This window comes from Salvelinus fontinalis, chromosome 13 (genome assembly GCF_029448725.1).
Source record: "Salvelinus fontinalis isolate EN_2023a chromosome 13, ASM2944872v1, whole genome shotgun sequence".
In the NCBI taxonomy this organism is placed as follows: domain Eukaryota; kingdom Metazoa; phylum Chordata; class Actinopteri; order Salmoniformes; family Salmonidae; genus Salvelinus; species Salvelinus fontinalis.
In genome coordinates this window covers 26,878,623-26,901,973 of record NC_074677.1, presented here as the reverse complement: position 1 = coordinate 26,901,973, position 23,351 = coordinate 26,878,623, and the positions used below count along the sequence as shown (strand labels likewise).

Here is a 23,351-nt window from a genome sequence, read left to right as displayed (position 1 = left end):
GAATAACTCGAGGCAAGTGTGATATTTGTCAGCATAAAGCTGAGTGACTCACTCATACGCTAGTTTCGTGGCTTTCGTTGAAAATCAATAAGTTATACTATAGTATAATACAGAGTTACCGTCATGTTGATTGGGGTGGATGGTTGAGTGTATAACGTATAACGTCTAGCAACCCAAAGGTTGCGTGTTTGAATCTCATCACGGACAGCTTTAGCATTTTAGCAAACTTTGCAACTATTTACTACTTTTTAGCTATTTTGCAACTACTTAACATGTAAGCTAACCCTCCCCTAAACCTTCCCCTAACTATTTAACCTTAATCCCAACCTTAACCCCTAGCGTAGCTAACATTATCAACCTATCTAGCATTAGCCATCTAGCCAACGTAAGCTACAACAAATTGGAATTTGTTACATATCATATATATTGCAAATTTGTAACATATTGTATGAATTGCAATTCGTAACATATCATACGAAATGGATGATGGAAATCTATGAATTAATACATACCATACCAAACATTACATATCATACTATTTTAGTATTCCCGATTTTTGTTTACTATGTTAAGTCTACCCCTGAATCCAGGTTGAAAATGGGATCTGGACTTATTTACATTTTCTTTTGACGAAAGTTAGTAATAATTCATTAACCTCTTCATAAGTGGTCCTGAAAGTGTATCATTAACATTTGAGTTATTTTCTGCCTTGACTCTGGTAATTATATAGAACAGCATACCCTGCTAATTCCTCCAGAGGAAGCAAAACAATTAATAAAGAATATTATTACGCTCTTGTGAAGTAAGTCATGGGTAATTGCATTAGACAATTAGTAGTAAAACATGCTGGGGCAAAAAATACATGCAGCACTTCTATAACGGCAGCATTTAAAAAACATGAGAACATATGTTTACGAAAAAGCACTAAGTACCCCTGAAATGCACAGAGCTTTAAATTACACCTTGTAGTTGGCTGCAATGATATTACTGACACCTTGACACCTTTGTTCAGTTTTAAAGATTGTGCTTCACAAAACAGGATTAGAGTTCAGTAAAATGATTTAGGCATTAGCGCAAGGCTCTCCAACCCTATTCCTGGTGAGATACTCTCCCGTAGGTTTTCAATCCAACCTGATTCAGTTTATAAACCAGGTAATTATTAGAATCAGGTGCGGTAGCTCTCCAGGAAGAGGATTGGCCAGCCCTGCATTAGAGAGAGATTGCACATTAACTAAATACCTATTTCATTTTGGTGGATTATCAACAAGCACTAGCTGAGGCATTGCATGTCATTTTAATTAGCTGTCTGTCTAACAAAGCATTTTATAGTATTGTAGGGATTCAAATGTTAATCATGCACACTGCCATCATTCTTGTTTAGTTTAATTGAGTTGTAAAAAGAAAGTTATCGGCTTTTATTAATGTCCCTTGTAATGTGCTTGCCGGGTATACAGTGCATACTGTTGCATTGTGAATTACTAATTTTGTTTGCCGTGAATAGAATCTGATTACATACTTATGCATGGACAATGAAATTGTACATTTATATAGCATCAATATCACATTTCATTCAGCTCTATTACGGCCCAAAAAGTATTTGAATTGTAATACCATATGGCAACGTGCAATTTGTCAAGTTTCCGAGATGTGTTCTGTTTGTTGCCTTGCTAACTTTTGCTAAACCAAAGCTAATTTGACACAATTGCAGCTACAGCTAGCTAAAATAGTTTCAACCTTGTGAAATAGTTTTGCAATAGCAATGTATGTAACAAATGATTTCACATAGCAGGACATCTAACATCTAGCTAACGTCATTCATTGTATACGCAGGTTGCGTTGGACAATGTTAATGATGGCAGTCCGACTAGCAGGGCTAGATGGAGAGCCAGGGGCATAGGACGGACAAACCTGCCACACAGGTTTGTATTATGTTGAAAATGCCTATATATTTAACTAAAATAACGTTTTTTATAAAATAGTTGAACAGAATAATTGGTGGCTGAATACATTTTGGTTTTTGGTATTTCTCCACACATACTACATTCAATAGAAACATGATCTAGTTTCATCAATTTGCAATAGAAAGTAGTGTTTGATTTGGCTTTGAATGAATTGTAGACCTTGACCATCCATATGAAAAATACCTTTAGTTGGGTGTGGAGAGAAATAACACATTCTGCCATACTGATAATAGGCTGTGTGCATCTGTTCATTCAGGAATTCCTCATCAAGGAGCTCGATGATGCAGACAACAGGGAGGTGGTGAGGCTGATGTTTCATCGAGAGCCAGGGTTGGTTTTTGATGTCCTAGAGATTTACTGACGGCAGAATGGTGAGCCACCACCTTGGTGCACCTGTGGCAACTGCAGGGAGATGCCTACAGACAGAGAGAGGAACTATTGCAGGCAGGGACCAGACCTCTGTGTAAGCCAGCTGCCACATTTCACACATTACTGGATCAAGCTGTGTAAAGACCTCTATAGATTTATTCTGAACTAACTGTTTAAAGGCCCACTGTCATCACATGATAACCCCATTCAAATGACCTCACATGTACACCACTGACCACAAACTAAATCAAAATAAGGTTCAGGTGTGCAGCAAGGGGTTTGGGGAGGGGGATTGTCTGCTCTGTGTTTCAATAGGCTAGAATCACATTCTCACTCTTACTTTGTCTTCTAAACCAATGATTGGTTTGCTAGTGTTTTTTTCTGAAGAACCTTTTAGGAGGAGCTGCTTGGCAAATTTAATGGGGTGATCATGTAATGAAGGTGGGCCCTTTATGAAGTAATGTACTCTCAAAAGTAAGGCCATGTTTACAGAGCAAAGGAAACCTATGAAAATGGTCTGGCACTGTAGGCCCTCTGCACAGCATTAGATCAATGCTCATTTCATCCCATTCCTTCACTATGCCCGCCAGCCATAAAGCTTAAACTGTCCATGTGTATGTTCCTGTCATCAGTTTGTGTGTCTTGCCTGGTACAGAAAGTTCTGCATCAGTTTTGGGGTTGGGACTGGGAGGCAGGCAGGCAGGGTGGTCTCCTAGTTGCTTGATAGTGGAGGCTTCAGAGGGGTCTTTGGAGAGGTCCAATAGCAGGGGTCTTGGTCCATCAGGGCCTTTACTGTTAATCTACAGATGTATTCCAACAGATAAGTCAGAAAAAATATAATTGATACTATGAAGGACAAAGAATTCTGTCGTGCAAAAACTAAATGAAATCTTGCTTCTTTCAAATCCTGTTATTGTAATGTACTTGGTTTAAAACAGTTTGTATGTTCGTTATGTGGGTTGTTACCTGGTTTCTCACAGGGTTGCTGAGCTGGAGGAGGTTTCTGGAGTTCCTGCATGGTCTCGAGGTTCATCCAATACTAGGGGGAGGGAAGGAATAAGGAATGTGGAGGTTTAGTGTACCGATACCGTGAAATTATAAAAAGACATATATTCATTGACTGCATACAGTAGGTATCATCTCCTACAGGCTTTGTTATAACACACTCTGAGGGCTGATGCAATATATCTATCTACCTGATATTCCTGCCTTCAGTTTTTTACATACCTAGGCCTCTTCTCACTTGTGATTGTGCAATTTTCTCAGTTGTTGGTAGAGGAATAGAGGGGAGGGTAGGAGTCCAAGTCTTCTAGGGTCTTTTGGGTTCTTCTCCTTGGCATCCTGCCACCAGATTCCAACCGCTTCCTCAAAATCTTGCATTGGAGGTCCGGAATGTATCCATGTCTTCTTAGTCTGTAGTGAGTAGACACTCCCCGGTTTTGCATTTTTTTATCAGTCTTCTATAGCTTTAAATCAACATCATTTGAGAATATGCATTGTGTTATAAAATTTTAAATATGTAATTTCAAGGGCAATTAGCAAGATTGAAGATCTTGCAATCTGAGCAAAACAGAACAAATATGGTTGTGCATCACCTCAATGGTTTAGAGAAAGAAGATTGGATGGTTACAATACACTGCAAATACACTTAGAAGTTGCTGTTTATATTCAATGACTACATTTTTCTTGCATCCCACATCCTTGCCTACTTCTCAATCTATGGTAGAAAGTCAGGGTCACTCCCCTCTGACCCTCTTCTCCAATAGATTTTCATAAAGGAGGCAAGGAGAGAGGATGTAAGCAATTCAGGCAATATTCATTTAGAAAGACCCTGTGTTTGGCCAATGTGTGAGTGCAAACAGGTGCGTAAGGCAGACTTAAAAAGTTATGTTGTTCAAAACTTCCTTCTCTAATCTATCGACTTCAAATAGAGTGGGGACTTACATCTTGGTTCCATCTGCATTCTGCCTGGCTGGTCTGTCCTGTGGAAGTTGTAATCTACTGTTGCCAGCAGTGTTCTGGCCTCAGACTGGTGGTGAAAAGGAAAAACGCTTGCTGGCGTACATCAGAATATGGTTCTGATAGGACTTAAGATCAGCAGTTGATCTGTAAAAAAAAAACACACAAAAAAAGAACACAGAGTAGGCGGAGTGTGCTAAAGCAGTGAGTAAAACAAACTTCGGGAGTAGGCTTCTGATGTTAACATGCATGAAACCAAGGCTTTTACGGTTACAGAAGTCAACAAATGAGAGCGCCTGGGGACACGCAGGGCCTGTGTTAACCTCCACATCACCCGAGGAACAGGTCTATTTTGGATCTATTTTGTTATCAAAGATTGAGTTTTGAAATATAATATGGTCTGATTAACTATATTGGCAGGCCAATCATATAGCCAATATGCGGTGATAAAGTATTAGGCCTACTGCCCAAACCTCATTACTTCAAAACTGTTTGTGTGAGGTTAATGTAAAAAAAAGAAGAAAAAAAAGTGGCAGTGGCAGGAACAGCATTCTCCCATAGGTCTTCCTTTTGTCCAGGTGGGAAAGGGCAGTGTGGGGTGTGATTGAGATTGCGTCATCTGTGGATCTGTTGGGGCGGTATGCAAATGATGCTATGGGGCGGTAATCATTTAGGCAGGTTACCTTTGCTTCCTTGGGCACAGGGACTGTGGTGGTCTGCTTGAAACGTGTAGGTATTACAGACTTGGTCAGGGAGAGAATGAAAATGTCAGTGAAGACACTTGCCAGTTGGTCCGCACATGCTTTGAGTACAAATCCTGGTAATCCATCTGGCCCCGCGGCTTTGTGAATGTTGACCTGTTTAAATGTCTTGCTTACATTGACTACCGAGAGCGTTATCACACAGTCATCCGGAGAAGCTGGTGCTCTCATGCATGCTTCATTGTTGCTTGCCTCGAAGCGAGCATAAAAGGCATTTAGCTTGTCTGGTAGGCTCCCATAGGTCTGGGCAACTCTCGGCTGGGTTTCCCTTTGAAGTCCGTAATAGTTTTCAAGCCCTGCCACATCCAACGAGTGTCAAAGAGGGTGTAGTAGGATTTAATCTTAATCCTGTATTGACGTTTTGCCTGTTTGATGGTTCGTCTGAGGGCATAGCGGGATTTCTTATAGGTGTCCGGATTGGTGTCCCGCTCCTTGAAAGTGGCAGCTCTAGCCTTTAGCCTGAAGCGGATGTTGCCTGTAATCCATGGCTTCTTGTTGGGGTATGTACTTACGCTCACTGTGTAGACGACATCCTCGACGCACTTATTGATGAAGCCGATGCTGGAGGTGGTATACTCCTCAATGCCATGGGATGAATCCCGGAACATATTCCAGTCTGCTAGCAAAACAGTCCTGTAGTGTAGCATCTGCGTCATCTGACCACTTCCGTATTGAGCGAGTCACTGGTACTTCCTGTTTTAGTTTTTGCTTGTAAGCAGGAATCAGAATAGAATTATGGTCAGATTTGCCAAATGGAAGAGCTTTGTATGCATCTCTGTGTGGAGTAAAGGTGGTCTGGAGTTTTTTCCCCCTCCGGTTTCACATGTGACATGCAGGTAGAAATGAGGTAAAACAGATTAGTTTGCCTGCATTAAAGTCCCTAGCCACTAGGAGTGCCGCTTCTGGATGAGCATTTTATTGAGTGCCAGCATCGGTTTGTGCTGGCCCTGTCAGACGGCTTCGAATAATATTAGATTTTGCAATAACTTTGGAAGTATGCTTGGGGTCATTGTCCATTTGGAAGACCCATTTGCGACCAAGCATTAACTTCCGGACTGATGTCTTCAGATGTTGCTTCAATATATCCACATAATTTTCCTGCCTCATGATGCCATCTATTTTGTAGAGTGCACCAGTCACTCCTGCAGCAAAGCACCCACACAACATGATGCTGCCACCCCCGTGATTCACGGTTGGGATGGTGTTCTTTAGCTTGCAAGCCTCCCCCTTTTTCCTCAAAACATAACGATGGTCATTATGGCCAAACAGTTCTATTTTTGTTTCATCAGACCAGAGGACATTTCTCCAAAAAGTACGATCTTAGTTCCCATGTGCAGTTGCAAACTGTTGTCTGGCTTTTTTATGGCGGTTTTGGGGCAGTGGCTTCTTCCTTGCTGAGCGGCCTTTCAGGTTATGTCGATATAGGACACATTTTACTGTGGATATAGGTACTTTTGAACCTATTTCCTCCAGCATCTTCAAGGTCCTTTGCTGTTGTTCTGAGATTGATTTGCACTTTTTGCACCAAAGTACGTTCCTCACTAGGAGACAGAACTCGTCTCCTTCCTGAGCGTGGTCCCATGGTGTTTATACTTGCATACTATTGTTTGTACAGATGAACGTGGTACATTCAGGTGTTTGGAAATTGCTCCCAAGGATGAACCAGACCTGTGGAGGTCTACAATTTTTTTCTGAGGTCTTAGCTGATTTCTTTTGATTTTCCCATGATGTCAAGCAAAGCAGTCAGCAGGCACTGAGTTTGAAGGTAGGCCTTGAAATACATCCACAGGTACGCCTCCAATTGACTCAAATTATGTCAATTAGCCTATCAGAAGCTTCTAAAGCATGACAATTTTCTGGAATTCTTCAATCTGTTTAAAGGCATAGTCAACTTAGTGTATGTAAACTTCTGACCCACTGGAATTGTGATACAGTGAATTATAGGTGAAATAATCTGTCTGTAAACAATTGTTGGAAAGCTTATCTGTGTCATGCACAAAAAAGATGTCCTAACCGACTTGCCAAAACTTTAGTTGGTTAACAAGAAATTTGTGGAGTGGTTGAAAAACAAGTTTTAATGACGATAACCTAAGTGTATGTAAACTTCTGACTTCAACTGTATATATCTTTTTTTAGGTTTGGCTATTTACAAAGCAAAAGGTAAATAAGATACTGTAGCCTACAGCTCACAGACTACTATAGGGTTTCCACAATAATTCACTGTTGCCTCCTTTTTCAGGTATCATGGCTCAATATTTCTTTGAAGAAGAAATCAAGAGATAGGCTCCAGCATATGTCAGAGAAATGTTTCTGGGACAACATCGTTTTTAATTTTGAATGCCTTTTTTCTCATTTTATTAACAAAATTATAAAGATGTTGATGAAGATGTACAAAATGCCTCCACTACTGTATATAATCAATCAACTGTATTTATAAAGCCCTTCTTACATCAGCTGATGTCACAAAGTGCTGTACAGAAACCCACCCTAAAACCCCAAACAGCAAGCAATGCAATTGTAGAAGCACGGTGGCCAGGAAAAACTCCCTAGAAAGACCGGAACCTAGGAAGAAACCTAGAGAGGAACCAGGCTATGAGAGGTGGCCAGTCCTCTTCTGGCTGTGCCGGGTGGAGATAACAGAACATGGCCAAGATGTTCAAATGTTCGTAGATGACCAGCAGTGTCAAATAAAAATAATCACAGTAGTTGTCGAGGGTGCAACAGGTCAGCACCTCAGGAGTAAATGTCAGTTGGCTTTTCATAGCCGATCATTTAGAGTATCTCTACCGCTCCTGCTGTTTCTAGAGGGTTGAAAACAGCAGGTCTGGGACAAGATTGCACGTCTGGTGAACAGGTCAGGGTTCCATAGCCGCAGGCAGAACAATTGAAACTGGAGCAGCAGCACGACCAGTTGGACTGGGGACAGCAAGGAGTCATCAGGCCAGGTAGTCCTCAGGCATGGTCCTAGGTCCTCAGAGAGAGAGAAAAAAAGATAATTAGAGAGAGAATACTTAATTTCACACAGGACACCGGATAAGACAGGCTAAATACTCCATAAATAACAGACTGACACTAGCCCCCCGACACAAACTATTGCGGCATAAATACTGGAGGCTGAGACAGGAGGGGTCGGGAGATACTGTAGCCCCTTCCGACGATACCCCTGGACAGGGCCAAACAGGCAGGATATAACCCCATCCACTTTGCCAAAGCTCAGCCCCCACAACACTAAAGGGATATCTTCAACCACCAACTTACTATCCTGAGACAAGGCCGAGTATAGCCCACGAAGATCTCCCACATGGCACGAACCCAAGGGGGGGCGCCAACCCGGACAGGAAGATCACATCAGTGACTCAACCCACTCAAGTGATGCACCCCTCCTAGGGATGGATGGAAGAGTACCAGTAAGCCAGTGACTCATCCCCTGTAATAGGGTTTGAGGCAGAGAATCACAGTGGAGAGAGGGGAACCGGCCAGGCAGAGACAGCAAGGGCAGTTCGTTGCTCCAGTGCCTTTCCGTTCACCTTCACACTCCTGGGCCAGACTACATTCAATCATAGGATTGTAGTCTTTATTGAAGAGATGAGTCTTCAATAAAGACTGAAAGGTCGAGACCGAGTCTGTGTCTCTCACATGGATAGGCAGACCATTCCATAAAAATGGCGCTCTTTCGGAGAAAGCCCTGCCTCCAGCTGTTTGCTTAGAAATTCTAGGGACAGTAAGGAGGCCTGCGTCTTGTGACCTTAGCGTACATGTAGTTATGTACAGCAGGACCAAATCGGAAAGATAGGTAGGAGCAAGGCCATGTGATGCTTTGTAGGTTGGCAGTAAAACCTTGAAATCAGCCCTTGCCTTAACAGGAAGCCAGTGTAGAGGCTAGCACTGGAGCAATATGATCACATTTTTGGGGTTCTAGTCAAGATTCTAGCAGCCGTGTTTAGCACTAACTGAAGTTTATTTAGTGCTTTATCCAGGTATCCGGAAAGTAGAGCATTGCAGTAGTCTAACCTAGAAGTGACAAAAGCATGGATACATTTTTCTGCATAATTTTTGGACAAAGTTTCAGATTTTTGCAATGTTACGTGGATGGAAAAAAAAGCTGTCCTGATATGTTGGTCAAAAGGGAGATCAGGGTCCAGAGTAACGCCGAAGTCCTTCAGTTTTATTTGAGACGACTGTACAACCATCAAGATTAATTGTCAGATTCAACAGAAGATCTTTGATTCTTGGGACCTAGAACAAGCATCTCTGTTTTGGCCGAGTTTAAAAGTAGAACATTTGCCACCATCCACTTCCTTATGTCTGAAACCCAGGCTTCCAGGGAGGTCAATTTTGGGACTTCACCATGTTTCATCAAAATGTACAGCTGTGTGTCGTCCGCATAGCAGTGAAAGTTAACATTATGTTTTTGAATGACATCACCAAGAGGTAAAATATATAGTGAAAACAATAGTGGTCCTAAAACGGAGCCTTGAGGAACACTAAAATGTATAGTTTATTTGTCAGAGGGCAAACCATCTACAGAGACAAACTGATATCTTTCCGACATATAAGATCTAAACCAGGCCAGCACTTGTCCGTGTAGACCAATTTGGGTTTCCAATCTCTCCAAAAGCATGTGGTGATTGATGCTATCAAAAGCAGCATGAAGGTCTAGGAGCACGAGGACAGATGCAGAGCCTCGGTCTGACGCCATTAAAAGGTAATTTACCACCTTCACAAGTGCAGTCTCAGTGCCATGATGGGGTCTAAAACCAGACTGAAGCGTTTCGTATACATTGTTTGTCTTCAGGAAGGCAGTGAGTTGCTGCGCAACAGCTTTTTCATTTTTTTTAAGAGGAATGGGAGATTCGATATAAATCATTAGTTTATATTTCTGGTTCAAGGTTTGGCTTTTTCAGTTGATTCTTTATTACTGCCACTTTTAGTGAGTTCGGTACACATCCAATGGATAAAGAGCCGTTTATTATGTTCAACATTGGAGGGCCAAGCACAGGAAGCAGCTCTTTCAGTTGTTTAGTTGGAATAGGGTCCGGTATGCAGCTTGAAGGTTTAGAGGCCATGAGCATTTTCATCAATGTGTCAGGAGATACAGTATTAAAAAACTTGAGTGTCTCCCTTGAACCTAGGTCCTGGCAGTCTTGTGCAGACTCAGGACAACTGAGCTTTGGAGGAAAACGCCGATTTGAGGAGTCCGTAATTTGCTTTCTAATGATCATGATCTTTTCATCAAAGATGTTCATTCATTTATCACTGCTGAAGTGAAATCCATCCTCTTGGGGAATAGTGCTTTTTAGTTAAGTTTGCTACAGTATCAAAAATAAATGTTGGATTATTCTTATTTTCCTCAATTAAGTTGGAAAAATAGGATGATCGAGCAGCAGTGAGGGTTCTTCGATACTGCACGGTACGGTCTTTCCAAGCTAGTCGGAAGACTTCCAGTTTGGTGTACCGCCATTCCCGTTCCAATTTTCTGGAAGCTTGCTTCAGAGCTCGGGTATTTTCTGTATACCAGGGAGCTAGTCTCTTATGACAAATGTTTTTAGGGGTGCGACTGAATCTAGGGTATTACGCAAGGTTAAATTGAGTTCCTCAGTTCAGTGGTTAATGGATGTATATTTTTGTCATCTTTGATTAACTGATTTTTGTACTCTGACATCCTTGGGTAGGTGGATGGAGTCTGGAAGGGCATCTAGGAATCTTTGGGTTGTCCTAGAATTTATAGCACAGCTTTTGATGATCCTTGGTTGGGGTCTGAGCAGATTATTTGTTGCGATTGCAAATGTAATAAAATGGTGGTCCGATAGTCCAGGATTATGAGGAAAAACATTAAGAGCCACAACATTTATTCCATGGGACAAAACTAGGTCCAGAGTAGGTCCGGAGACATGTTGGACAAAACCCACTGAATCGATGATTGCTCCGAAAGCCTTTTGGAGTGGGGCTGTGGACTTTTTCATGTGAATACTAAAGTCACCAATAATTTGATAATTATCTACCATGACTACAAGGTCCGATAGGAATTCAGGGAACTCAGTGAGGAAAGCTGTATATGGCCCAGGAGGCCTGTAAACAGTAGCTATAAAAAGTGATTGAGTAGGCTGCATAGATTTTATGACGAGAAGCTCAAGAGATGAAAACGCAGTCTTTTTTTTTTTTACATTTCAATTTGCTATCGTGAATGTTAGCAACACCTCCGCCTTTGCGGGATGCGCGGGGGTTATGGTCACTAGTGTAACCAGGAGGTGAGGCCTCATTTAACACAGTAAATTCATCAGGCTTAAGCCATGTTTCAGTCAGGCCAAGCACATCAAGATTATGATCAGTGATTAGTTCATTGACTATAACTGAAGTGAGGGATCTAACATTAAGTAGCCCCATTTTGAGATGTGAGATGTCACAATATCTTTCAATAATGATACTAATGGAGGAGGTCTTTATTCCAGTGAGATTACGAAGGCAAACATCACCATGTTTCTTTTTGCCCAACCTAGATCGAGGCACAGACACGGTCTCAATGGGGATAGCTGAGCTGGCTACACTAACTGTGCTAGTGGCAGACTCCACTAAACTGACAGGCTGGCTAACAGCCTGCTGCCTGGCCTGCACCCTATAAATAAAAACACAGCATCTTGTTTACATTCTTTATTGTAACCACAATGTCACAGGTCATTTGTATCTGCCATTCTAATTACTTTTAGAGTTTGTGATTTACAACCTGGCCTATTTTGGAGATGATTTCGTTTTTTCAAATAACGTAAAATTTGAGAGAAAAATGCCATTCTTGAACATGGGGTGAGAAATTGTTACTAATTTGTAAATAAAGCCAATTTGTTTTTTAGAATTATTTTTTCCCCCTGTTTTTAGAGGGAGAGAAACCAAAAGCCTACAGACATCTCATAGGTCTTCCAGTCAAGGCCAGCACGGGTATTGAATCAGCATCTGAAGCAACACAGTTTGCACTGCAATGTTATTTTAGAATGCTGCGCCACTTAGACGCTTTACAACATGACTGGTAGGGAGTAGGCTACAGTAAGAGCAAAATAGTCCTAACATTTCCACACCCTAATTGTAGTTTAATTTTCTCTTAGAGTAACAGTTTGAGTAAGTAATACTGAAGTCGTGCATAATTATCAGTTTCTATTTGGTTTATATCAGCCATTCATTGTCAGTTAGAGACACAGTAGCACCTTGGGACCCAAAAGCATAATTAGTGCTTTACCTCCCCTTTGCGCTGGTCTGGAGCAATGAAGTAGTGACGCAGGGGACCGTACTAAACCACAAATTACCTCCACTGTAAATCCTGCAGCATAATCGCAACACTTTTAGTCGAGAAACCACTGCTTACACAGACAATTTACATAGGGTTGGTTCCTGTATGTGTCTGGCACCATCTCCTATCTTAATTTATAGAACATATTCTGGGCGTTCTGCCAGATGGTCCTAAGGAGGGGGGTCATGTCACCCCCCTCATACCTTTACCAAGCACATGTAGGAACCAAGGACCATTTATGACATAAAAGATAAGATTAACATTTAAGGATGTCTCCTTACGTAACATTTTCCATCACAATACACTTAGCCTTATTGTTTTCTGACAGATTCATTTATTTTCTTTCACATGTTTCATATAGCAGCCACCTTTCATTTATTTGTCAAGATAATGTGAGCAGTGGGCTATTTAAAATACATAGTTTGAAGAACAAACATCATTGTGGCAATTCATATCTTGCAGTAAAAGGTTGACTTTAATCTCAAGAGAAGACCTGAGCATTTTTGTAGCCGCAGCTGTAAAAAAAATGTTTTTAATTACCACAATTAGAGCAAAGAATCTCAACTAAACCATCTGATATGCCACAAACCCTACAGGATTATGAGGAGACCACAGCTATTCTGGATCGTTTCACCCCTGATTTATGATGGCACGGTTGAATTTATTATGCGCTCCAAGCCTACCACCTGCCAACGTTACCCTATACCCACAAAGCTGGTCAAAGAAAATCCTCCCAGTAATAGGTCTACTGTATCAATGCTTACAATTTTAAACACATCTCTCCAAACAGGGATAGTTCCTGAATCTCATTTGCTCATGCTCTGCTGCGCAGTGTAGTCATATCTGACTAAAATCAGAACAAATTCTTATTTACAATGACAGCCTAGGAACAGTGGGTTAACTGCCTTGTTCAGGGGCAGAACGACAGATGTTTACCTTGTCAGCTCGGGGATTCAATCTAGCAACCTTTTGGTTACATGGCCCAAAACTAACCACTAGGCTACCTGCCACCCCAGGTATGACCCAGATGCAGACAGTGTCAAAGAAACAAAAGTTTAATTCTAAAATGGGCAGTCAAACAAGTCTAAGGCAGGCAGGGGTCAATAATCCAGAGCAGGTGTAAAGGGTCCAGAACAGCAGGCAGTCCAGTAAGGTGGGGTAAGGTACAACATGGCAGGCAGGCTCAGGGCAGGCAGAACAGTCAAAACTGGGAAGGACTAGAACACAGGAGCAAAAAACAGGCAGGATCAGGCGAACAAACGCTGGTAGGTTTCACAAACAAAACGAACTGGCAACAGACAAACAGAACACAGGTATAAATTCACAGGGGAAGATGGGCGACACCTGGAGGGGGTGGAGACAAGCACAAAGACAGGTGAAACAGATCAGGGTGTGATGCTGCCATTCACATTTGGAAGGGATGTAACTACAGAACTAATTTCACTTTATAAAAATAGAGGTAAGGCCTCCACACATTGTTCTCACTATAGCCCTCCATATTTGGTAAATACAGATGTTAATCAATTTTCAAAGCCTCACCTGTTTTGAGTCCCACCTGTTTAGCTAAAAACAATGTATACAAAAATAAAGGGAACACTTAAACAACACAATGTAACTCCAAGTCAATCACACTTCTGTGAAATCAAACTGTCCGCTTAGGAAGCAACACTGATTGACAATAAATTACGCATGCTGTTGTGCAAATGGAATAGACAACAGGTGGAAATTATAGGTAATTAGCAAGACACCCCCAATAAAGGAGTGGTTCTGCAGGTGGTGACCACAGACCACTTCTCAGTTCCTATGCTTCCTGGCTGATGTTTTGGTCACTTTTGAATGCTGGCGGTGCTCTCACTCTAGTGGTAACATGAGACGGAGTCTACAACCCACACAAGTGGCTCAGGTAGTGCAGCTCATATAGGATGGCACATCAATGCGAGCTGTGGCAAGAAGGTTTGCTATGTCTGTCAGCGTAGTGTCCAGAGCATGGAGGCGGTACCAGGAGACAGGCCAGTACATCAGGAGACGTGAAGGAGGCCGTAGGAGGGCAACAACCCAGCAGCAGGACCGCTACCTCCGCCTTTGTGCAAGGAGGAGCACTGCCAGAGCCCTGTAAAATGACCTCCAGCAGGCCACAAATGTGCATGTGTCTTCTCAAACGGTCAGAAACAGACTCCATGAGGGTGGTATGAGGGCCCGATGTCCACAGGTGGGGGTTGTACTTACAGCCCAACACCGTGCAGGACGTTTGGCATTTGCCAGAGAACACCAAGATTGGCAAATTCACCACTGGCGCCCTGTGCTCTTCACAGATGAAAGCAGGTTCACACTGAGCACATGTGACAGACGTGACAGAGTCTGGAGACGCCGTGGAGAACGTTCTGCTGCCTGCAACATCCTCCAGTATGACCGGTTTGGCGGTGGGTCAGTCATGGTGTGGGGTGGCATTTCTTTGGGGGGCCGCACAGCCCTTCATGTGCTCGCCAGAGGTAGCCTGACTGCCATTAGGTACCGAGATGAGATCCTCAGACCCCTTGTGAGACCATATGCTGGTGAGGTTGGCCCTGGGTTCCTCCTAATGCAAGACAATGCTAGACCTCATGTGGCTGGAGTGTGTCAGCAGTACCTGCAAGAGGAAGGCATTGATGCTATGGACTGGCCCTCCCGTTCCCCAGACCTGAATCCAATTGAGCACATCTGGGACATCATGTCTCGCTCCATCCACCAACGCCACGTTGCACCACAGACTGTCCCGGAGTTGGCGGATGCTTTAGTCCAGGTCTGGGAGGAGATCCCTCAGGAGACCATCCGCCACCTCATCAGGAGCATGCCCAGAAGTTGTAGGGAGGTCATACAGGCACGTGGAGGCCACACACACCACTGAGCCTCATTTTGACTTGTTTTAAGAACATTACATCAAAGTTGGATCAGCCTGTAGTGTGGTTTTCCACTTTAATTTTGAGTGTGACTCCAAATCCAGACCTCCATGGGTTGATAAATTTGATTTCCATTGATAATTTTTGTGTGATTTTGTTGTCAGTACATTCAACTATGTAAAGAAAAAAGTATTTAATAAGAATATTTCATTCATTCAGATCTAGAATGTGTTATTTTAGTGTTCCCTTTATGTTTTTGAGCAGTGTATATTTTTGGTTGTTACCTGTATTGCATGTTATTTTGGCATTAATACATGTCTTAGCTCGCTCATTCATTTCTTAATCGAAATTACGGATTGCCTCTTATCCGCTCATCGTTCCCTTATGCCATAGTTTGTACATCACAATTGTCAGTAGAAACCACATTTGTTTAAGCAAGTCAGCAATATCAGCTATGTTTTTAAAAAAGGCAGTAAATGAGGCTGAATTAACTGTTTCGCTGCCAGACAAGGCTCCGCTGATTGCCAGGTTTAGCGGTGGTAAGGATTCACTTCATGGTGCTAAAAAGAATGCTCTGCTGTTGGGACAGCTTTATGTAGGCCCTAACAGTTTGTGGGCACCGTTTGTCACCATTAAAGGGCAATTCATGTATTGTTTAGTGTTGTGTAGTGTAGTGGCTTTGCTGGCATGCATCAATTTACCCCACCAAGATTTGCATACTAAAATCGTCAATGCATACACTACATGATCAAAAGTATGTGGACACTTGCTCATCGAACATTTAATTCCAAAATCATGGGCGTTATTATGGTTGATTATTTAAGTTGGTCACCCTTTACTGCTATAACAGCCTCCACTCTTCTGGGAAGGCTTTCAACCAAATGTTGGAACATTGCTGCGGGGACTTTCTTCCATTCAGCCACAAGAGCATTAGTGAGGTCGGGCACTGAAGTTGGGCGATTAGGCCTAGCTCGCAGTCGGCATTCAAATTCATCCCAAAGGTGTTCGATGGGGTTGAGGTCAGGGCTCTGTGCAGGCCAGTCAAGTTATTCCACACCGATCTCGACAAACCATTTCTGTATGGACCTCGCTTTGTGCATGGGGGCATTGTCATGCTGAAACAGGTAAGGACCTTCCCCAAACTGTTGCCACAAAGTTGGAGGCATAGAATTGTCTAGGCTGTAGCGTTAATATTTATTTTGCCTGGAACTAAGGGGCCTAGCCCAAACCATGAAAAACCACCCAGACCATTATTCCTCCTCCACCAAACTTTACAGTTGGCACTATGCATTAAGGCAGGTAGTGTTCTCCTGGCATCCGCCAAACACAGATTTGTCCATCGGACTGCCAGATGATGCAGCGTGATTCATCACTCCAGCGACTGCGTTTTCCACTGCTCCAGAGTCCAATGGTGGCGAGCTTTACACCAATCCAGCCGGCGTTCGGCATTGTTCATGGTGATCTTAGGCTTGTGTGCAGATGCTCGGCCATGGAAACCCATTTCATGAAGCTTCCAGAGGCAGTTTGGAACTCGGGAGTGACTGTTTCAACCGAGGCTACGCGCTTCAGCGGTCCTTTCTGTGAACGTGTGTGGCCTATTACTTCGTGGCTGAGCCATTGTTGCTCCTAGACGTTTCCTCTTCACAATAACAGCACTTACAGTTGACTGGGGCAGCCCTATAAGGGCAGACATTTTACAAACTGACTTGTTTGGAAGGTGGCATCCTATGACTGTGCCACTTTGAAAGTCACTGAGCTCTTCAGTAAGGCCATTCTACTGCTAATGTTTGCATATGGAGAATGCATGGCTGTGTGCTTGATTGTATACACCTGTCAGCAATGGGTGGGGCTGAAATAGCTGGATCCACTCATTTGAGGGGTTGTCCACATACTTTGATACATACTGTATACTGTATTATGTATGTTACATGCTTCATCAGAAACCAAAGCTCCTTGGGCAGTTTTATCTCTTGACGCAGATAACACTTTTGATAGACTAGAATGGTCATATCATTGGTTGGATTTGGCACATATGGGACTTGGCTCCAATTTCATTAATTTGATTATAGTACTACAGTTGAAGTCAGAAGTTTACATACACCTTAGCCAAATACATTTAAACTCAGTTTTTCACAGTTCCTGACATTTAATCCTATCAAACAATCCCTGTCTTAGGTCAGTTAGGATCACCACTTTATTTTAAGAATGGAAAATGTCAGAATAATAGTAGAGAGAGTGATTTATTTCAGCTTTTATTTCTTTCATCACATTCCCAGTGGGTCAGAAGATTACATACGCTCAATTAGTATTTGGTAGCATTGCCTTTAAATTGTTTAACTTGGGTTAAACGTTTCAGGTAGCCTTCCACAAGCTTCCCACAATAAGTTGGGTGAATTCTGGCCCATTCCTCCTGACAGAGCTGGTGTAACTGAATCAGGTTTGTAAGCCTCCTTGCTCGCACACGCTTTTTCAGTTCTGCCCACAAATTTTCTATGGGATTGAGGTCAAGGCTTTGTGATGACCCTCCAATACCTTGACTTTGTTGTCCTTAAGACATTTTGCCACAACTTTGGAAGTATGCTTGGGGTCATTGTCCATTTGGAAGACCCATTTGCAACCAAACTTTAACTTCCTGACTGATGTCTTGAGATGTTGCTTCAAATATCTACATAACTTTCCTGCCTCATGATGCCATCTATTTTATGAAGTGCACCAGTCCCTCCTGCAGCAAAGCACCCACACAACATGATGCTGCCACCCCCGTTCTTCACGGTTGGGATGGTGTTCTTCGGCTTGCAAGCATCCCCCTTTTTCCTCCAAACATAATGATGGTCATTATGGCCAAACAGTTACATTTTTGTTTCATCAGACCAGAGGACATTTCTCCAAAAAGCATGATCTTTGTCCCCATGTGCAGTTGCAAACCGTAGTCTGGCTTTTTTTATGGCGTTTTTGGAGCAGTGACTTCTTCCTTGCTGAGCGGCCTTTCAGGTTATGTCGATATAGGACTTGTTTTACTGTGGATATAGATACTTTCTTACCTGTTTCCTCCAGCATCTTCACAAGGTCCTTTGCTGTTGTTCTGGGATTGATTTGTACTTTTCGCACCGAAGTACGTTGATGACTAGGAGACAGAACACGTCTCCTTCCTGAGCGGTATGATGGCTGCGTGGTCCCATGGTGTTTATACTTGCGTACTATTGTTTGCAGGGGCGAAAATCTGATATCAACCTTGGAGGGGACAATTACAAGAAATTTTCTCAGGAGCAATTCCTGAGGGGGACACCAAAAGTAGTGCTGTAACACATAGACTATGTTGTAATATGTTAAATGTATATTGAGGGACCATAATCACTACTACTGGATAATTGTTAGGTACAGTAGTTAACTGAAGGGTTGTCCCAACTTGTTTAAATCATTATAATACTACTAATAATAATAGTTATAGCAATGTTCCTTATCAGTGCAGTGTTCCTCTCTCTTGAAACGTTTGCAAGAGTTTGCGGTTCTATAAATTGTGGGTGTGGCTGATATGGTTTTGTGTCATCACTGAGGTAACTGGACGATGCTGTGCCACTGTCCCCTATACTGGTGCTGCTGGCAACAAGGGTGACACCTGGTCCTGCCGTGGCTGTGACACTGTCCTCAAGTCTCTCTCCTTGGCTCTTTCCCTTTCACCACCCTCACTGACTCACAGTCTGTCTCCTAGAAAAGAAATAAGGTGTTTGCTGTACTCCTAACTACCGGTACCCAAAACTACACAATTAATCACAACAGCAATACCATTGCCTTAAACAAATCTTGGTTCAGTCACCAGTTTAAATTGAGAGTGGGGGTATTCATGGCATTTTCCAATTATGTCCCTATTTTACAAATCAAAAAAATTGAGAACCTTTCATAATGTTGCCAAACAAAGACTCAACAAACTTACCTGAGACTCCCTGTCTCTGCCAGTCTGTCCCTGCATATCTGTCCCCAGCTCTGCTGTCTGTGTGCCATCTGTTGCCTGCTCTGCCTAATGACATCATTGTGAAATATTTCCATTAGCATTTCACTTATTTCTTATGAACATTTTATCAACTGGTCTTTGAGATATTAGGCTACTAGAGTTCTTACTTTGCGTTTTGGTGTACTGAAAAATACTCTGATGTCCGTCTTTTTACTTTTTTCTGACATTTTTCTACCTGGCTGGCTGGCTGACCGGTCTAGCTGCACACACACATTTACACAACACATGCTGCAACGTTTTGAAATTTTAACATAGTTTGTTTCATATTGGCAGGCTTCCAACAATAGCTGAATTTGCAAAGCTAGCGAGCACCAATTCCGTTTCTGTGGTGTTTGCTATAATCTTTGCTATCTGGTTAAAGGTGAAAAAAATGTAAAATTCACTAGCGACAATTTAGCTTTTGCAACGAGACCATTAAATATATTTAAGACAATGGTATAAGAGAGTGTAGTTTTGTTCAGTTTGGACTTCAGTTTATCGCTAACCTTATCACAGGGACTTTGAAGCACTACAGCTGCATGCTAATCTTGGAATAAACTGACGATAGCAAATATTCCATCTTTGACGACGCCACATAAATGGAATAGGTACTAGCTAGCTTGATAGTTAATGTTTGCTTTAGTTTGCGCGCTAGCTCTGCAAATTCAGCTAGTGTGTGAACCCTGCAACATGAAAAAAATATATACATTGCTAAGGCGCGATTGACTGGATTACCTCACGTCAGTTACGTACATTGAGTGCCTTTCGGACAGTAGATACGAGCCCTCTATTACCTTGCCAGCTAAAGAACTGGCAGTGGATCAAACCATTGTGAGGCAAAGGGCGGGGGGGTCGCAATCTTGTGAAATTTAAAAACGCGCTATTAAGTGTCTATGATCAGTACAAGTGCTTTCATTGCGTATTATTAATATTATTGAAATTACATAGTTATGTTTACAGTGATATATTGGGGGGGACAAATCATATTTTCCCCAGGATGGGGGGGTCGTGTCCCCCCCGTCCCCCCTGGGATTTCCGCCTATGATTGTTTGTACAGATGAACGTGGTACCTTCAGGCGTTTGGAAATTGCTCCCAAGGATGAACCAGACTTGTGGAGGTCTACCATTTTTTTCTGAGAACTTGGCTGATTTCTTTAGATTTTCCCATGATGTCAAGCAAAGAGGCACGGAGTTTGAAGGTAGGCCTTGAAATACATCCACAGGTACACCTCCAATTGACTCAAATTATGTCATTTAATTTTCAGGAATTGTCCAATCTGTTTAAAGGCACAGTCAACTTAGTGTATGTAAACTTCTGACCCACTGGAATTTTGATACAGTGAAATAATCTGTCTGTAAACAATTGTTGGAAAAATAATCTGTGTCATACACAAAGTAGATGTCCTAACCGACTTGCCACAACAATAGTTTGTTAACAAGAAATTTGTGGAATGGTTGAAAAAACAGTTTTAATGAGTCCAATCTAAGTGTATGTAAACCTCCGGCCTTCAACTGTATATGCCAATCCCTCAGTCATAGTAGCAAGAGGGAATACATGCTCTGTTCTGTTCAGAATAACTAGAAGTACATGTAGCAGGCAAGGCGATCCAATCTCACGTCTGCTGTTTTTATTGTCTATGGAGACCCTGGTCTAGGCAATTTGACAATCAAAATACATTTCACCAATATCTCTAATTTCTATGGATCACATCATCTCATTATACACCTTACTTCTCTCGACAATGTAACTCAATTGCTCCCAAACACTTTGAAGATCATAGACAAATTCAGCTCCATCTCAAGTTATAAAATAATTTTTACCAAATCTGCCCTACTGTCTCTCAAGACCCCGATGGAGGACTCCCATCTGTATTTATGGAATCTCAATCGTTTCCCATTTTAAATACTTAGTAATTGGTATATTTCCTTCCTTAGATGAAACCATTGCCAAAAACTTTAACAGAATGCTCAAATCAATGCAATCTAACCTCAGTAAATTGACTAATATCCCAGTTGCTTTAACCGGCCAAATACCTATTGTTAAAATGAACATACTGTATTGCCACGCGGAATGTCTGTAGTTAATTGCTTCCCTTGTTTCCCACTTCTGACTATTGGTATAAAATCCATTGTGCGGTTAGAAATTTAGATGACAAGGTAAATTATCCTGTAATGTGGTGTGCTGAGAGTCAGGAAGCAAGTTCAGGCAGTGAATGTTTAAATAAATAAACGCAACTAAATACAAAACAAGAAACACAGACAACAACGCCTGGGGAAGGAACCAAAGGGAGTGACATACATAGGGAAGGTAATCAGGGAAGTGATGGAGTCCAGGTGAGTCTGATGGCGCGCAGGTGCGCGTAATGATGGTGACAGGTGTGCGCCACAACGAGCAGGCTGGTGACCTAGAGGCCGGAGAGGGAGCACATGTGACAGATCCTGGATAAAATTAACAAACTTGCAAAGAGGGAAAGATGTCGGAAGACTATCCGCAGCCAAACTTTAAATTGTATTTCCAGGCACTATCATTTCGTCCCATCCTAAATTGGTTTAGACATAATTCCTCCGCACCCTGGCTGAGTATAGAGTGCAATATGGTGTCTCCTATTGTCCTGAAAGAGGTGGTCACTGATATATGCCTAGTCTAAGCCGGTGGGGGGGGGGCGTTTGGAATTGTTTTATGATGGTCATACCAAGGATCATTTAGCTGTTTGATTTTGAATTTTAGGACCCCTTTAACTTCTTATGGCTGCAGGGGCAGTATTGAGTAGCTTGGATGAAAGGTGCACAGAGGTGCCCAGAGTAAACGGCCTGCTCCTCAGTCATAGTTGCTAATATATGCATATTATTATTAGTATTGGATAGAAAACACTCTGAAGTTTCTAAAACTGTTTGAATTATGTCTGTGAGTATAACAGAACTCATATGGCAGGCAAAAACCTGAGAAGTTCCACTTCCTGTTTGGATTTTCTCTGAGGCTGGTAGATTTTCAACCAAGCTCCCATTGAAATTACAGCGAGATATGGATGTTTTCACTTCCTACGGCTTCCACTAGATGTCAACAGTCAATGAGAACTTTGTCTGATGACTCTACTGTGAAGGGGGGCCGAAGGAGACAGGAATGCGTAACCACTGCCTTGAGGTGACCACGCGCGTTCACGGGAGATGCAGCTCCGTTCCATCGTCAACTGAAGTCAATGTAATTCTCCGGTTGGAACGTTATTCAATTATTCAATACATCGTTTGAAATGTTTCTACTGACTGTTACGGAACTTTTGGACATTTCGTCACGTTATAGTGAACGTGCTTTGTGACTTTGGAATTGTTTACCAAACGCGCTAACCAAAGTAGCTAATTGGACATAAATAACGGACATTATCGAACAAATCAAGCATTTATTGTGGACCTAGGATTCCTGGGAGTGCATTGTGATGAAGATCATCAAAGGTAAGGGAATATTTATCATGTACTTTCTGGTTTCTGTTGACTTCAACAGGACGGCTAATTTGACTCTTGTTCTGAGCTCCGTCTCAGATTATTGCATGGTTTGCTTTTTCCGTAAAGTTTTTGAAATCTGACAGCGGTTGCATTAAGGAGAGGTATATCTATAATTCCATGTGTATAACTTGTATTATCATCTACATTTATGATGAGTATTTCTGTTGAAACGATGTGGCTATGCACTATCACTGGATGTTTTTGCAACTAGTGAATGTAACGCGCCAATGTAAACTCAGATTTTTTTATATAAATATGAACTTTATCAAACAAAACATGCATGTATTGTGTAACATGAAGTCCTATGAGTGTCATCTGATGAAGATCATCAAAGGTTAGTAATTAATTTTAGCTATATTTCTGCTTTTTGTGACTGCTATCTTTCGCTGGAAAAATGACTGTGTATTGTGGTTTTGTGTGACCTAACATAATCGTTTGTAGTGCTTTTGCTGAAAAGCATATTTGAAATCGGACACTTTGGTGGGATTAACAACAAGATTCCCTTTAAAATGGTATAAGACACATGTATGTCTGAGGAATTTTAATTATGAGATTTCTGTTTTTTTTTATTTGGAGCCCTGCACTTTCACTGGCTGTTGTCATATCGATCCCGTTACCGGGATTGCAGTCATAAGAAGTTTAAGTATCAAAAAATATATACCA

General features: G+C 42.0%; 1 long non-coding RNA gene across 1 annotated transcript; it reads right to left on the bottom strand.

The window, feature by feature from the left end:
- Positions 1–18,486: 18,486 nt before the first annotated feature.
- LOC129867785 (uncharacterized) lies at positions 18,487–20,078 on the bottom strand. The gene is made up of 3 exons (XR_008761684.1): positions 19,926–20,078; positions 19,134–19,217; positions 18,487–18,907 (listed from the first exon to the last, which is right to left on the bottom strand). It is a non-coding gene; the product is annotated as an uncharacterized LOC129867785 (long non-coding RNA).
- Positions 20,079–23,351: the final 3,273 nt, after the last annotated feature.